General features: G+C 41.9%; 1 protein-coding gene across 1 annotated transcript in view; it reads left to right on the top strand.

The window, feature by feature from the left end:
• The first annotated feature begins 14,233 nt into the window (after positions 1 to 14,233).
• The window catches only part of LOC122942101 (zinc finger protein 252-like), an 81,359-nt gene continuing 78,418 nt past the window's right edge, over positions 14,234 to 17,174 (top strand). The window contains exon 1 of the mRNA XM_044299597.1: positions 14,234 to 14,347. The gene's annotated coding sequence lies outside the window, so the exon portion shown is untranslated. The remainder of the gene's footprint in view (positions 14,348 to 17,174) is intronic.

The raw sequence follows: 17,174 nt of genomic DNA, 5'->3' as shown, positions 1-17,174 counted from the left end.
TTTAATCCTCTGAGCCAATAATCTCCCTACTTTGTTATTTTGGGAATAATATTTAGCTTTAACCTTTTGTAGGTTGTGTTCAAACCTGTACAGGAGACAATCTTTAGGTTGACGTTTGAGGTCTTTCAAATGATCTGAGAGCCCAGGTGAAGCTTTATTCTTGGTCTCCGCTTCCTTTATAGAGGTTAGTAGCTCAGAAATTCTTTTATCTCTGAGGCTCAGTTTAATAAAATTCCCTCTAATGAACGCCTTATGGGTGTTCCACAATGATAATGAGCATTAAACTGATCCCACATTATGTTGGAAAAATTCACATAGGGCAGTCTCCAAGTCAGCTTTATATGTCAGGTGAGATAAAAGAAAAGTATTACAGCGCCAAAGGGAAGGGCGTGGAGTTGCATAAGATTCTTGTACTGTCAGCGTAATGGCTGCGTGGTCAGACCACTTGATTAGTCCTATGGTGGATTCGGAGGCAATTAGGATTAGTGATCTGGAAATCTGATCATTAGAGATATAATGCTATAAACACCCAAACGTCCGAGTGAAATATCACACAGCCCTCAGTGCTTGGTGTATCTTCCAGATTCCACCACCTGCCAATCCTGAGGAACATGTTGGGGGTTCTTGGGTTCAGAAAGTTTGCTATGTCAATGTTCCATGATCATAAGAAGGCTTTCCCCGACTCTACAGAGCTGATGACATGTAGGGATCCATCTTTGTTTATCAGAAGCTTGACTGGGAATCCCCAGTGATAAGACATTTTATGATCCCGCAGGGCTAGGGTAACTGGGGCCACCTGACGGCGTTGTTTTAATGCGATAGCAGATAAATCAGCATATAACTTGATAGACTGATATGGAGCCAGGAGAGTTCCCTTCTCCCTGGAAGCTTCTAGAACTTGTTATTTTATGTGAAAGAAGTGAATCCTTAAAAGGACGTCCGTAGGTACTGTAGTGGGAAGATGATTTGGATGCGCCACTCTATGAGCCCTATAAATAATCAACTCTTGAGCTGAAAGAGAAGGCAGGAGAGCCTGGAGGAGTGCACAAAGATATTGTTTGAGTTCCGTATTGGTGATATGCTCCGAGATACCCCGGAATTTGATATTATTCCTACGGGATCTGTCATTAATTTTGGCTTTAATTCTCTCTAAATTCTCCAATAGATCATTGTGGGCATCCACTAGGTTGTTATGAGAGGATGCAAATTCCCCCATCTTGTTTTCTATATGGGAGACTCTGGGGATCAGACCCTGTATGGTAGATTTGATTGGGCTTAGCCATGACTGTAAGTCTGCATGAAGCGATTTGCTCACCTCCAGGAACCTTTCTTTAATTAAAGTGCCTGAGGCAGGTTTGTTGGAGGCCTGGAATTGATCCAGATTAGGGGCTTAATACATGGGTTCTGAGGTAGTGTAGTGTTCACTCACCAACTGAGGGGACACAGAGGGCTTCTGGAGTCACGGTTTCTGTTTCTCAGGACTACCTGTGGAGGGCAAACATGGCATCTGCCACGTGGGTGAGCACTCTGCATGGCTGAGATCTTGTCTGTCCGCTTGTTGCTTGTCATGTTCAAGAGCCTTCTGCTTCCTCTTTACTGTAGCTGGCAGAGGTGAGGGCACTTCAGGGCTCCATTCTGTGTCTGGGTCTGCTGTAGGAGACACCGCTCCACCTGGTAAGTTCTTCGGCGGTGAGAACGAGCCGCGGGAGCTTTGCAGGGATGCCAGGGAAGGAGGAGCAGACTCCCCTATCTGCCGATCCCGGTCAAGATAGAAATCTAATTTGCGCTGCTGTTGTCTAAGTCGCTTCCCCCTGGTCAACATGTGGATCGGAGGTGATGCAGCCTGTTTAAGATGACTTCTGTGCAGGCTGTAAGTGATTTGAAGTCGCTGGGTGCAGGAGCTCTGGGATCAAGCGGCCATTAACTTTGGCTGCTTAGCCATGCCCCCTTTTAACATATCTTTACCATTGCCAAAACGGATCCGTCATTAACTCCATTGATAGTCAATAGGGGACGGATCCGTTATTCTATTGTGGCAGAGAAAACTCTTCCACCCCCATTGACTTGCATTGTGGGTAATTCCGGATCTGTCTTGCTCCGCATCCCAGGACAGAAAGCAAACTACAACATGTTGGAGTTTGCTCTCCGGTCTGGGAACGCAACTAAACAGAGCGGAATGCTTTTTAGAGTATTCCGTTTTGTTCAGTTTTTGTCCCCATTGACAATAAATGGGGACAAAACTTAAGTGGTTTTTTTTTCCGGTATTACGCCCCTATGACGAAATTCAATACCCGAAAACTTAAGCGCTAGTGTGAAAGTAACCTAACACTCTACTACAAAATTCCATTGTATTACCTAAGTCTATTTACTAAAAGGGCTTGCATAATTATTAGCTATTACATTTGTCTGTTAGATTGCTATTAGGAATGGTGCGTCCAACTTTTGTTTTGATTGCCTCTTGCTAGCGATCATCTGACCGAGAATCGGCCTGTGTAAAGGGCCCTTAAATCTGTCCAGGAACTTCTAGCCAGCCCCCCACAATGTTGTACAATGTCCTTCTCTTCACAGTCTGATGAGCCAGTCTCACTACTTCACCTGTACACACACAATCCACTTCCACTCTGTACTATACAGTGGGGGGAAAAAACACAGCATTGGCTGTGGAAGTCATTTTTTCCTATTTTATACTCTGGATGGATTTTTTGTGTTTATAGGCACTATTTTGTGGTGCATATAATGTATTGATTGATTTTAAGTAATTATTTATGGAGGATATGAGGAAAAAACTATTCTGATACCTTTTACTTTAAAATAAATTGTATTAATTTTCCATTAAGAAAGTTTAATCAAAGAGAATACAAGGACAACCATAAAAAAGCTTTAAGGGGTTCTCCGGGAATTAAGAAAATAAAAATACTTACATATTACTTTATTATAAATATAGTCTCAAATACCTTTCATTATTTATAATTGCTCGTTTTGTCTGGGGAGCAATCACTGCTGTCCCTTTAGTTCACACAAAACCTGTCCTGATCACACATGAGGACAAGTTACTTTACAACACAGAGGTAAAGAGCTGCCTCCTCCTCCTCTCTACTTGCATGGGATTATGATCCTGAATACTTTAGCTGAATCTCTGGGGAATTTCGTTCATGAGGAGACATGAAGTACACAGAGGACAGACAGGAAAGACTGTGGTGACGTGACACAGGTTTTGTGTGTACTGATAGGACGGTGACCATTTTATTTCTGCTAATGATTGCTCCCTAGACAAAACAAGCCATTCTAAGTAATGAAAGGTATTTGTGAATATATTTATTATAAAATTATATATTTTTTTCATTTTTTTTAATTCCTGGAGAACCCCTTTAAAGGGGTTATCCGACTCTTTTAAACTGATTACCTATTTTTTAGATAGAAACAAAAGTGCAGGAGCAGCACTCAACGGTCCGGCCTTGTTGTAGGGAGTTGCAACAGCCCCACACCAGCCGCGGATCCAATCAGCCAGAAAATAAGTGAAAATTAATATTGCATCTTTATTAGAGCTTCACAGCAAACAAAAAATCAGCAACTTTACGGCTGTACAACAGCCTTTGTCAAGCATATTTTTTAGATAGGTCATCAGTGAGGGAACGATACCTGGGGCCCCTGCCAATAAGCTGTTTTAGAAGGCCCCTTCCCTATTGTGAGCACTGCAACCTTCTTGCAGCTTACCCTAGGCCAGTGACATCACAACCACCGGTCAGTCATTAGTTTCAAGGAGTCGGATAACCCCTTTAAAAATAGTAAGGCTACATTCACACTAACGTGTTTTGTTTCCACATCCGTTCCAATTTTTTTGCGGATTGGATGAGGACCCATTAATTTCAATGCATCCGCAAAAAATGCGGACTGCACACCGTTTATGGAGCAACATTCCATGACCCATCCGATGCTGCCCTGTCTACATGCCAGTCCTTTACATTTGTTAACATAACCATAAGTAAGGTTGTGGGCAACATTGTGAGAAGGTGGAGCCATATGATTGATTCATTCATAACATGTAAGAGGAAGGATCCAAGTGTCTTTAAACCATTCCCAACATCTGGTGTATGTGTACGTCAGATGATTCGTTTTAAAGATGGCCTCTGCCAGTGTCTGTGATCAGAGAGAACTCCAATCACTGACTTTTAACCCCTCAGATTCCATGGTCAATTGCGATCATAGCATCCGAGTGGTAATTTTCTCTGTGAAGGCTCCTAGGTTTGCCATAGTAAGGTTCTTGTTAAGTCCATAGACTACAGTGGTAAGCCATTGCAGTTTATGCTAGAAACATGTTCAAATAAAGAAGAAAAAGTTGTAAAAAAAAATTCAAATCAACCCCTTTTTTTCAATTAAACAAAAATATAGAACTGGTAACAAAATTGCTAAAAATGTCCAAATTATTAATATATAAAAGTATCCCATAAAGTCAATGCTATTTTTTGGTTGTTTTGCATCCCACAAAAATTCAATAAAAGTGATTCACAAGTCATAGATACATACACCAAAATAGTATCAGTATAAACTATAGTTTTATAGTTTGGTGAGCAAAAAAAGAGCTCCGTAGACGGGAAAATGATAATCTTCCTAGATACTTTGTACATACCACCATTGTAAGGAGTGACACTATTTATGTTACTTCTGTAGTGCTGACATTCCGCAGACATGGATAACGTTTTTATATCAGTCCCTGTGATAAGGAAAATATCTTGAAAACAAAATTGTCTCACAGTGGACGTTTGTTTATAAGTCTATTACTGTAAAAAGAAAAATCTTTCTGAATTATTTTTCTAAAAATTGTTTTATTGTTGTTACAAGGAACAAGAACAAGGAGAGAAGGGGAGAATGGAGGGGGGTGAGCAGGTAATGGAAGCATCAATACAAGTTTAGACAGCATAACAAAGCAAGATCTAAGACATCATGTTCATTTCAGATGAGTAAATGATACATGAATCCCATTCTATTATTACCGTACATGTCCAAAAAGGATATTTAAAAGTAACAGTTCACACACACACTCAAAATGACAGGTATGGAACCAGGGACCTTATGTCATAAAAAGACAGAACTAATAGAACTAAAAGTGTGTAAAAACTTAGTGCATGCTGTCATTGATTATGGTGTGGTTGAAAGGGTACTGATAATACTCCTACATAGGGATCAGAAAGAGGGTAGTTAAAGGGGTATTCCGGTTATATGAAGTTATCCTCTAGGCACAAGATAGGGCATAACTATTCTCCTATGGTTGGGACCTCCGCTGATCACGAGAATGGGGACCCCGTACCACATGGAGCCCTGGAAATGAATGGAGCAGCCGGTTGGGCATGTGCGAAACAGAGCTGCACCATTCATTACTATGGGAGTTCTCGAGATAGCCGAGTATAGTGCGCATGCGTGCAGCCACTCCATTCATTTCTATGGGAGTTCTGAAGATGGCTGAGTACATGTACGTGATAATGTGTAAGCGGTTGTATAGGATGGGCTGCTACACAGCAGGTGCCGGCTCTAAAATACAGCAGGCACCTGGCCACAATTACAGGGAATAGCAATCATGCCAAACTTGGTCATTTAAAGGGAACCTGTCACCTCATTCTACCCTCACTGAGCGTTTCTAAATGTTCATTGTGTTACCCTAAACATATAAATTACACTTTTCATTTCATTTGCAGACGAATTCAATAAGTATTATGCATTTTTGTACTTCCCGCCTTTTATGCAAATTAACATAAAAGAGTCATATCTTACTTGTGTGACCAGAGAAGAGTCATATTTTAAAGCTCTGACTCATCTCAGGTTAATTTGCATATGTATTAAATAATTTTTTTTACACAATAAAATCACGCAGAGCTATGGGAACTGGGTATTGCGGATGTGCTAGTGGCCATCTAGCAACCCATGTCCTCAGCTCTATACCCCAAATCCCGGTGACAGGTTCCCTTTAACACCTCAGATGCCGAGTTCAATAGTGCTCATGGCATCTGTGGAGTTAAGCAGATGTAGGAGGCTCCATCTGCCTTCCAATTAGAGTTCCCGCAGTGAAATCACAGGGCTTTGATCGTTTACCATGACAGCCTGGCGCTGTCACGGTGGGGAGTGGGGGAAACAATACCGTACAATGTAAGATGGATAACTGATAGAAACTAGGCCAGGAAGCAAGGAAAAGGGAAGCAGGTCACCTCCTATTGCGTCCCTAATCCTCTCCCTAACTCCTAACCATATGAGCGGACCCTGATGGTGGGGCGGCTCATACCCTGGATACCTAATATACTGAGTCGCCCTGGAAATCCCTTACATAGGAGCAGGGGAAAGAAGAGACCATTCACAGCAAGAGGATCGGCAGGTAAGAACAACAAGACAACCCACACAGGAATCCAGCATACCAACTCTGCCAGAGCCAACCATGTTCACACAGTGCATGGCAGCCACAAGCAGCACTGCATACAGGCATCAACATACAGGGCAAACATCAAACATACATGTAGGGACAAACACCAACAACAGCCCAGACATGTAACAACCATGAAGACGTACAACCCTGAACATAACCTCACACCTAACAAATAACAAGAGAGGTAGGGAATCAGGAGCAAACATAAGGAAAGACAATTTATGTCCAATAAGGTGGCCCTCAAGGACTGGGCAGAATCACCCAGGCAAGAAGCAGAGCTCCATCACCAAACAAGGCTGTAGAACAACTGCCTCCAGCCAGCAAGCCACAGGTATATATAACAAGCTTGTGGCCACACCCAGGACACACCATAATCCTCACTAGCTAGAAGATTAACCCATAGCACACCAAACAGCAGGGAGGCACACCTTAACCCCTTAGGGACCGGGCTCATTTTCACCTTAAGGACCAGGCCATTTTTTGCAAATCTGACCAGTGTCACTTTATGTGGTGATAACTTTAAAACGCTTTGACTTGTCCAGGCTATTCCAAGATTGTTTTTTCATCACATATTATACTTCATGACACTGGTAAAACTGAGTACAAAAAGAAAAACATTTTTATTTATAAAAAAAATACCAAAGTTACCCCAAATTTTGAAAAATTTACAAATTTTAAAGTTTCAATTTCTCTACTTCTATAATATATAGTAATACCTCCAAAAATAGTTATTACTTTACATTCTCCATATGTCTACTTCATGTTTGGATCATTTTGGGAATGATATTTTATTTTTTGGGGATGTTACAAAGCTTAGAAGTTTAGAAGCAAATCTTGAAATTTTTCTGAAATTTTCAAAAACCCACTTTTTAAGGACTAGTTCAGGTCTGAAGTCACTTTGTGAGGCTTACATAATAGAAACCACCCCATTCTATAAACTACACCCCTCAAGGTATTCAAAACTGATTTTAAAAATTTTGTTAACCCTTTGGGTGTTCCACAAAAATTGATGGAAAATAGAGATCCAATTTCACAATTTCACTTTTTTGGCAGATTTTCCTTTTTATAATTTTTTTTTCAGTTACAAAGCAAGGGTTAACAGCCAAACAAAACTCAATATTTATGGCCCTGATTCTGTAGTATACGGTTTTTGGAAGGCAGATTTTGCTGGACAGTTTTTTTGACACCATGTCCCATTTGAAGCCCCCTTGATGCACCCCTAGAGTAGAAACTCCAAAAAAGTGACCCCATTTTAGAAACTACGGGATAGGGTGGCAGTTTCGTTGGTACTAGTTTAGGGTACATATGATTTTTGGTTGCTCTATATTACACTTTTTGTGAGGCAAGGTAACAAGAAATAGCTGTTTTGGCACAATTTTTTTTGTTATTTACAATATTCATCTGACAGGTTAGATCATGTGATATTTTTATAGAGCAGGTTGTCACAGACGTGGCGATACCTAATATGTATACTATTTTTTTTATTTATGTAAGTTTTACACAATGATTTCATTTAAACAAAAAAAAATCATGTTTTAGTGTCTGAGAGCCATAGTTTTTTCAGTTTTTGACTTTATTTGGGGGAAATGAAGTTTTTTTTTTACTTGAAACTTTTAATTTTTGGGGGGGAAAACTTTATTTTTATTAACTTTTTTCACTTTATTTTTTGTCCCACTTTGAGACTTCAACTTTTGGGGTCTGATCCCCTTTACAATGCATTCCAATACTTCTGTATTGGAATGCATTGGCTGTATGAGTAATACACGCCATCGGGTTCCTCTTACAGCCGCACGGGGACCTGATGGCACCTCTGACCGCCGCTGCAACCTCCAGTAAAAGCCGCAAACCGCAGGTCTGAATTGACCTGCGGTTTGCGGCGATTGGGTCACGGGACCCCCCGCGCATTGACCCAAGGTGCCTGCTCAATAATTTGAGCAGGCACCTTGTTCCAATCACCGCCCGCTGGACGGTGGTGATCGGAAATACACAGGACGTACAGGCCCTGTGTCTTTAACCCCTTCACGACTGCAATCCGTATATATACGTGATAGCTGCACATGCCCCGCTGCAAAGCGCTTGGATTAAAGCTTCTGCCCGTGTCCTGCTGCTGTCACGGACAGCATACAGTCTAGTAATGCTGGCAAGGGACCAATCAGAGTGGCCCCTTGCCGGCAATCGATCCGATTGGTTAGTCTGTGCAGACTAACCAATCGGATCGCGGCAGTGTTAAAATGCCGGTTTCAGGCTCTGATCTGTGCTCTGCAGATCAGAGCCTAAAATCAGGTAATGTGTCCTGAAGCCCCCAATCTGTGCCCCCTTGTTGAAGCCCCCAATCTGTGCCCCCTTCTTGAAGCCCCCGATCTGTGCCCCCTTCTTGTGTGCCTCCAACCCCCCACCACCACCATCGTGAGCCCTGCCTCTGTCATCGGTCCCCGCCCCCCCATCCATGTATCCTGCCCCTAATGCGGTCCGCCCCCTCCTGCCCCGATCTGTAATTTGTGAAATGCTGCCCCCCCTCCCCCCTTTCCAGCGCTGCCCCCGATCGGTCCCCCCTTCTGTGTGTGATGGCGGCGGCTCCATTCCTGAGCCGCCGCCATCAGCAGCGTGTGTCAGCTCTATGCTGACACTGCTGTAACCCCATAGATGTCGCAGTAGCGGCATCCATGGGGTTTATAGAGGGAGGGGGCTCCCTCTCTCAACCATCAGGGCTGCTGCGATCGCAGCGCCCGATGGTTGCCATGGCAACCGGACGCTTTGCAAAGGCGTACGGTTGCCATGGCATAGGCATCCGGTGCTGCCACCTACAGAGCATCTGATTGTATTATACTTTGCAATGCAAGAGCATTGCAAAGTATAGTACAACCATCAGCCCCACTGGATCTTCAAGATCCAAGAGGGAACTGAAAAAAAGAAGTGAAAATAATAAAAGTAAAAATAAATAAAAATATAAAAAATAAATTGCCTTTTCCTATAAAAAAAACAAAAACCACACATATATCACATCATCGTCCAATAAACACCATAAAAAATAATATCGGTGTAAAAAAATAAGCCATTTTTGTCACCTTACATCACAAAAAGTGCAACACCAAGCGATCAAAAAGGCGTATATACCCCAAAATATTACCAATCAAACCGTGAGCCCATATTTACAATCGCCTAAAAAATAAAAAAGCTATGGCTCTCAGACTACGGAGACACTAAAGCATAATTTTTTTGGTTTCAGAAATGCTATTATTGTGTAAAACTTAAATAAATAAGAAAAAGTATACATATTGGGTATTGCCACATCTGTAACGATCTGCTCTATAAAACTGTCACATGACCTAACCCCTCAGATGAACGCTGTAAAAAATAAACAAAAAAAAACTGTTCCAAAACAGCCAATTTTTTGGCCACCTTGCCCTATAAAGTGTAATAATGAATGATCAAAAAATCATATGTACCCAAAAATACCAATAAAAACCTCAACTCTTTCTGCAAAAAACGAGCCCCTGCACAAGACGATCGGTAGAAAAATAAAAAACATATGGAGTTCAGAAAACCAATCCAGCACAATCTGCCTTCCAAAAACCATACAGTGTTCCTTTCCTTCTGCGCCCTGCCGTGCGCCCTTACATCAGTTTATGACCACATGTGGGGTGTTTCTGTAAACCGCAGAATCAGAGTAATAAATATAGAGTTTTGTTTGGCTGTTAACCCTTAATGTGTTAAAGAAAAAATTTAATAAAATAGAAAATCTGCTAAAAAAGTGAAATTTAGAAATGTCATCTCCATTTTCCTTTAATTCTTGTGGAACACCTAAAGGGTTCATAACGTTTGTAAAATTGGTTTTAAGTAACTTGAGGGGTGTAGTTTCTACAATGGGGTCATTTATGGGGGGGTTCCACTATGTAAGCCACACAAAGTGACTTCAGACCTGAACTGGTCCTTAAAAAGTGGGTTTTGGAAATGTTCTTAAAAATTTAAAGAATTGCTTCTAAACTTCTAAGCCTTCTAACGTCCTAAAAAAATAAAATAACATTTCCAAAATGATGCCAACATAAAGTAGACATATGGGGAATGTTATGTAATTTTAAAAGTTATTGTATTTTATGAGGTATCACTTTCTGTTTTAGAAGCAGAGAAATTGAAATTTAGAAAATTGTAAATTTTTAAAATTTTGGGGTAAATTTTGGATTTTTTCATAAATAAAGGTGATATATATTGACTCAAATTTATGACTGTCATGAAGTACAATGTTTCCCGAGAAAACAATCTCAGAATGGCTTGGATAAGTTAAAGTGTTCCAAAGCTATTACCACATAAAGTGACGCATGTCAGATTTGTAAAGTTTGACCTGGACACTGGGGCATCAATGTCCTTTGGTCATGAAAGGGTTAAGTACCAGGACATCAGGGCGTACCTGTACGCCCTGTGTCCTTAAGAGGTTAAAGGGGAGTTGCACGTGCAAACCAAAAACAACATGTTGCCACAAGCAACGAGTCTGCGCGGCAACCGCATCACGGTCCAACAACAATATGACCGTGACAGGCGCCTTCTGGTAAACTGTCTGCAAAGCCATGTACGAGGTACTGCTCAGGAGGCAGAGTGGCAGAATCCTATAAAAGATAGTTCTCTATTATACAGGTGAAACTCAAAATATTTTAATATTGGGCAAAGTTCATTTATTTCAGTAATGCAACTTACAAGGTGAAACGAACATATGAGACTCATTACATGCAAAGTGAGATATTTCAAGCCTTTATTTGTTATAATTTGGATGATTATGGCTTACAGCTTATGAAACCCCAAAGTCACAATTTTAAGGTCCCCTTTGCTCAGGGGGTATGGATTAATTAGCTGACTGGAGTGTGACACTTTGAGCCTAGAATATTGAACCTTTTCACAATATTCTAATTTTAAGCTGCATTAATGCAATTCCTTTTAATTTGCATTGCTGAAATAAATGGACTTTTGCACAATATTCTAATTTTTCGAGTTTCTCCTGTAGTATATGGGACAAGAGATTACAAACTCCCAGGTTCTAGTCCCCTAAGAGGGTTTAAAGTTAATATATAAAAAGTAAGAAAAAGGTTTTAAAAAAACAAAAATCATCCCCTTCCCCAATTTTACATATAAAAACAAACAATAAAAAATGGTGGTGCAAAGAAAATGTGGATTTGTTTTCAATTTCTTTAAAAGTATTAACAAAATAAAAACTATACAAATCTGGTATTGCCGTAATCGGATTGACCTGCAGAATAAGGAAGTCATGTCATTTTTAGAGCACAGTGAACACTGTAATATAAATAGAATCACAGAAATATAGTGGTCAATATGGGGGAACTGCTCAGACCCCTAACACTGTAGTGTGTTTCTCATTGGGGGAGCAGTCCCACCGCATGTGGACCGCAGCAAACGGATAAAAATATATAAATCACAGGAAAAAATATAAATGCACCAAAGGGATATGCCACTGACTATACTAGCTGGTCATACAAGCAGATATTAAAAGCTGAGAGACTTTTGCCAATATATTCCTGTCAGGAACACATCGGAGCCCATCATGCACCACGTCACGGTTCTCAGCATGGCAAGGGGTCCTACCACTACGCTACCTATGGTGTGAACAAGGTCTGAAGGTGATGAAATCCAGCTCACAGCCAAGCTTCCACACAACCGCCCAGCAGGACAACTAGTGCAATGTGAACAAAGCAAGACTGTAAGCCACACCCATATCAGACCATGTGATGGAGGCTACCAGGTGCAAAGGAGAGTGTTTAAATGCCAGGTAAAGGCACATTCGATACATATAAAACAAGATCCTCTCCTACTTGTCAGGGATTATGATCCTGAATACAGCTGATAAGAACTTTAGCTGAATCTCTGTAGCAATGGAGTTCATGAGTAGATGTGGCTAGCAGCACTTGTTTACAGTCTCCATTACCACAGTCTGTCCTGTCCGTCCGCTCTATACTTCATGTCTCCTCATGAACTTTATTACTAGAGATTCAGCTGAAGGTCATTTTAAACTGTATTCAGGATCATAATCCCTGACAGGTAGAGCAGAGAGGAGGATGAGGCAGCTCTTTACCTCAGTGTTGTGAAGTAACGCGTCCTCCTGTGTGATTAGGACAAGTTTTGTGTGAACTAATAGGACGGCGGCCTTTTTGTTTCTCCTAATGATTTCTCCCTAGACAAAACAATCCATTATATCTAATGAAAGGTATTTGGGAATATATCTATAATCTGATGATTTATGCGCTAATATTTAAATGGACATTGAAGCTCAAGAAAAAAAAATTGTCCCAGGGCCTCCACATGCTGTAAAATAATAAAGAAACTTCACTCGCCTAACCAATCCCCTGCTGCAGCCTAGTATGAAAAAAATTACCGCGATGCGCGCCACACATATAGTCCCTCTTTGCGATTTTAAAAAGCTGGGAGGTATGCATAGCACATTGCTGAAAAATGGATCTGCCAGTGCCTTGAAGCCTTTGCATCTCACACACATCTCTATTATCCATCGTCATACAAGCAGGAGCAGTGGCATGCCTAGGGTGTCCTTTCTCTGGCACCCCCCACCAATACTAAAAATTGTACCCCCTTACAGTAGTATTGCCCTTATTGCACAAGCTGCACAGTAGTTTTGTCCAGATATGTGCCCTCTCATGGTAGTTATGCTCATATTGTGTCCCTTCAAGGTGTTTATGCCTTCACTGTACAACTTTCACAGTAGTTATGCCCACATTGTGCCCCTTTAAAGTACTTATCCCTTTATTGTGTCCCCTTCACGGATGTAATGCCCTCGTTGTGCCAGTCTTACAGTAGTTATGCCTTCTCTGTGCCCATTTCAATGTAGTAATGCCCTATCTGTGCCCCCTTCACAGTTGTAATTCCCTATATGTGCACCTTCAGAGTAGTTATGCCCTCACTGTGCCCCTATACCAGTAAAAATACCCTATGTGCTCCTTCATAGTAATAATGCCCACTCAGTGCCCCATAACAGTTATGCCCACCCACTTTACAATAGTAATACAATCTGCGCTCCCTTCATAGTAGTCATGCCCATTATGCCACTTTTATAGTAGTAATGCCCATTGTGCCCCCTTCATAGTAATAATGCTCACTGTGCCACCTTCACAGTAGTGATGCCCACTGTGCCCACTTCATAGTTATAATGCCCATTGTATCCCATTTATAGTAGTAATGCCCATTGTGCCCCCTCCATAGTAGTAATGCCCATTGTGGACCCTAATACTAGTAATGCTCTTTGTAGTAGCATTGCCCTCTGTGCCCCCTTTGTAGTAGTAATGCCCTCTGTACCCCCTTTGTAGTAGTAATAATGCCCTCCGTGCCCCCTCCATGGTAGAAATACCCTCTGTGCCCCCACCATGTCCATGGTAGAAATGTCCTTTGTTAAAGCTCACAGTCCTCTCTCCCCTACAGACACAGATCGCGAGTCTGCAGCACTGTGTGGGCGGAGCTTATGCAGATTTTCGGGCTTCAGGCTCCGCCCACACAGGCCGGCAGCGCGATCAGTGCCTGCAAGCTGAATGGTGGAGCTGGGAGAAGTCTTCCCGCTTCACCATTCACTGCGGGAGAGACAGAGCGCAGGGAGCTCCCTGTGCGCCAGCAATGAACGCTTCCATCTATATTGATTGAAGCGCTCATTGGCACCCCCTGAGAGCCGGGGGGCGGGGCTGGTCGGACCGCCCCCTGGGCATGCCACTGAACATGGGAGCCCAACATGAACCTCCTCTGGCTTTGCTGCCTAGTACATGACTCCTTTTAGACGTGAAACTGGTCACTTGTGACATCATCAAAGGTCCTTTAGTTCCTCTAGCAGCACTGTCTCCCTTGACCCCGCCTACACATGTGACTGATCACATGATCATTACATCATCAAAGGTCCTTTCCTCCCTGGGCTCTTGTATCTATTGATCTAAGTTAGTGGTGAGGATAAATGTGACTTGTATGTATTGTTATGTCCTTATACTTCCTATGTAACAGGGCTGTACATGATGGTACTATTGTATATAGTTGTACAGCTACAGGAATGTAACACGTGTTTGTATTGTATGCAGTGTATATCTATAGTGTGTGTATACAGTATATATGATACTGGGTTTGTGTGTAACGATTGCAATTTATATATTAATGTACAGATACGTGACTGTAATGGGGCATTTACTTAACTTTTTTTACACTCCATCATTACCAGGCCTGTTTTGCAGAATTTTATTTCATTTTTAAGTCACCGCTTTCAGAAAGCCGCCATACGTTTGTTATTTTTCCTCTAATGTAGCCACACAGGGGCATGTTTTTTTTTTCTTTGTGGGGTGAGTTGTCTTATTTATTCTGTGGCGCCGTTTTGTGATTGGCAATAAAGCAATCCCAACATCATTTTATGCATTTTTTAATTGACATCTTTCACACAATAATGTGTTACATTTATTCTGTGGATCATTACTATTATGCAAAACCGATCTACTTTTTCTATGCTGTGCACATGGGCTAAAAATATTTCTTATGTTGCCTCATTAGGAGAGCTTTTTCATTTTTTTCCTCGATGTTTTCAATGAAACCATCATTTTGGGGCAAATATAACTTAGTTATTAACTTTTATTTTTGGGTGGGGGGTGAGGAGAATGTACAAAGGCTGCTTCTGTATTTTGCATATTTTCAATCTACATCTCTTTTTTTGACCCTCTTTCCCTCTTGTTTTGGTTTCAAAAACTTCATACAAAATAAAAAAAATGAGGCTACATGAAAAACAGACGTGTGATGTACGCTTTTTTTAACGGCCGTCACAAGTCCATTTTAAGACCAATGGTAGTTTATGGGGTTTTGAAGTGTCCATTTTTCACTGACCAACTGCCCCTATACAATTTTATGGGTCAGTTTTTACTGTCCATTTCTCAGAAAGGCATCAGCGAAAAAAAGTCAGTTAAAAGTGGACAGTTTAACCATTTTTAACAGTTTTTTTTTTTTTTTACTTTTGTGTGCATGGAAATGTGTGGCCGTCCCTTTAGAACAGCGTAATAGGCATATAGCCATGGCGGGCTTTGAGGCTTTTGTTAGGCTTCCAAATGGTATGACAGCCATCTGGACCCCGCAATCACATTGCAGGGTTCTGATGAAATGACAGAGGGGGGCACATTCCTCTGTCTAAGATACTGCAGTTGCAGTAGACTACGGCATCTAAAGGGTTAATGCACCAGAGCCACCCTGCTCTGCTGTATTCACAACCCCATTCAGATAAATGGAACTGATTTTCAGTAAGGCCTCTTTCACACTTGTGTTGTCCGGATCCGGCGTGTACTCCACTTGCCGGAATTACACGCCGGATCCGGAAAAACGCAAGTGTACTGAAAGCATTTGAAGACGGATCCGTTTTCCAAATGCATTCAGTGTTACTATGGCACCTAGGACGCTTGGGGCGCCCTGACGTCACTCTGGAGCGCCCCGGGAGCCGCACGGATGGTAAGTATACTGCTCCCCCGCTCCCCACTACACTTTACCATGGCTGCCAGGAGTTTAGCGTCCCGCCAGCCATGGTAACCATTCAGAAAAAGCTAAACGTCGGATCCGGCAATGCGCCGAAACAACGTTTAGCTTAAGGCCGGCTCCGGATCAATGCCTTTCAATAGGCATTAATTCCGGATCTGGCCTTGCGGCAAGTCTTCAGGATTTTTGGCCAGAGCAAAAAGCGCAGCATGCTGCGGTATTTTCTCCGGCCAAAAAACGTTCCGGTCCGGAACTGAAGACATCCTGATGCATCCTTAACGGATTTCACTCCATTCAGAATGCATGGGGATAATCCTGATCAGGATTCTTCCGGCATAGAGCCCCGACGACGGAACTCTGTGCCGGAAGACAAGAACGCAGGTGTGAAAGAGCCCTTACTGAAATTTTCAACAACAACAAAATCTGCCACATGTGAATGCACCCAAATGGGGTTTTCTATTCCAGAAAGTCAGGGCATGTTTTCCATAAAAAATTATGGCATATTTGTTAATAATTTTGGATAAATAAATTATTTTAAAAAATATAGAAATCCGCATTTTTTTTTCTGGGTAGATTACCAAAAAATCCAAGATTGAGTGTACCACGTTAGAAAATATAAAATAACACCAGGGTGTCCTTATTTTTTTACCTTACTGTTTATACATGTAATATATATAAATGTCAGTATTTATCTGTGTTTAGATGTGTCTACGGCTACCTTCACATCTGCGGTAGCAGTGTTCCGGTAGCCTGTTCTGAAGGCAAGCAGAGGATTGTCCGGGCACAAACTGCAGCATGCATCAGTTTGTGTCCAGCGGGTTCTCAGCTTGTCAGCCTGATGCGAACGGAGTGTCTGCCGGACCCCATTATACATAAATGTCACCGGAGGACATTGCGTTTGCATCCGGTTCATTCCGGCAGGCTGTTCTCTGACGAAGCAGCCTGCCAGAATGAAATACGCAGATGTGAAGGTAGACTTATCTGTTGATATCCTACAGTGTGTATTTTATAGAGTGTATGTCTACATGTAGCTAAGGGCTCATGCACACAAACGTTTTTTGCGTTCCGTATACGGGCCGTTTTTTTTATTCCTTATACGGAACCATTAATTTGAATGGGTCCGCAAAAGATGCGGACTGCACTCTGTTACTCTGTTCCGTGGCCCCGCAAAAATTATAAGGCATGTCCTATTCTTGTCCGTTTTGCAGACAAGAATAGGCATTTCTATAATGGGCCCCCTGTTCCGTTCCGCAAATTGCGGAAGGCACAGGGG

The sequence above is a fragment of the Bufo gargarizans genome, chromosome 6, assembly GCF_014858855.1.
Source record: "Bufo gargarizans isolate SCDJY-AF-19 chromosome 6, ASM1485885v1, whole genome shotgun sequence".
NCBI classification, from domain to species: Eukaryota; Metazoa; Chordata; class Amphibia; order Anura; family Bufonidae; genus Bufo; species Bufo gargarizans.
Note: the sequence above shows the minus strand (reverse complement) of the source record. Positions and strands in the feature narration are given on the sequence as shown.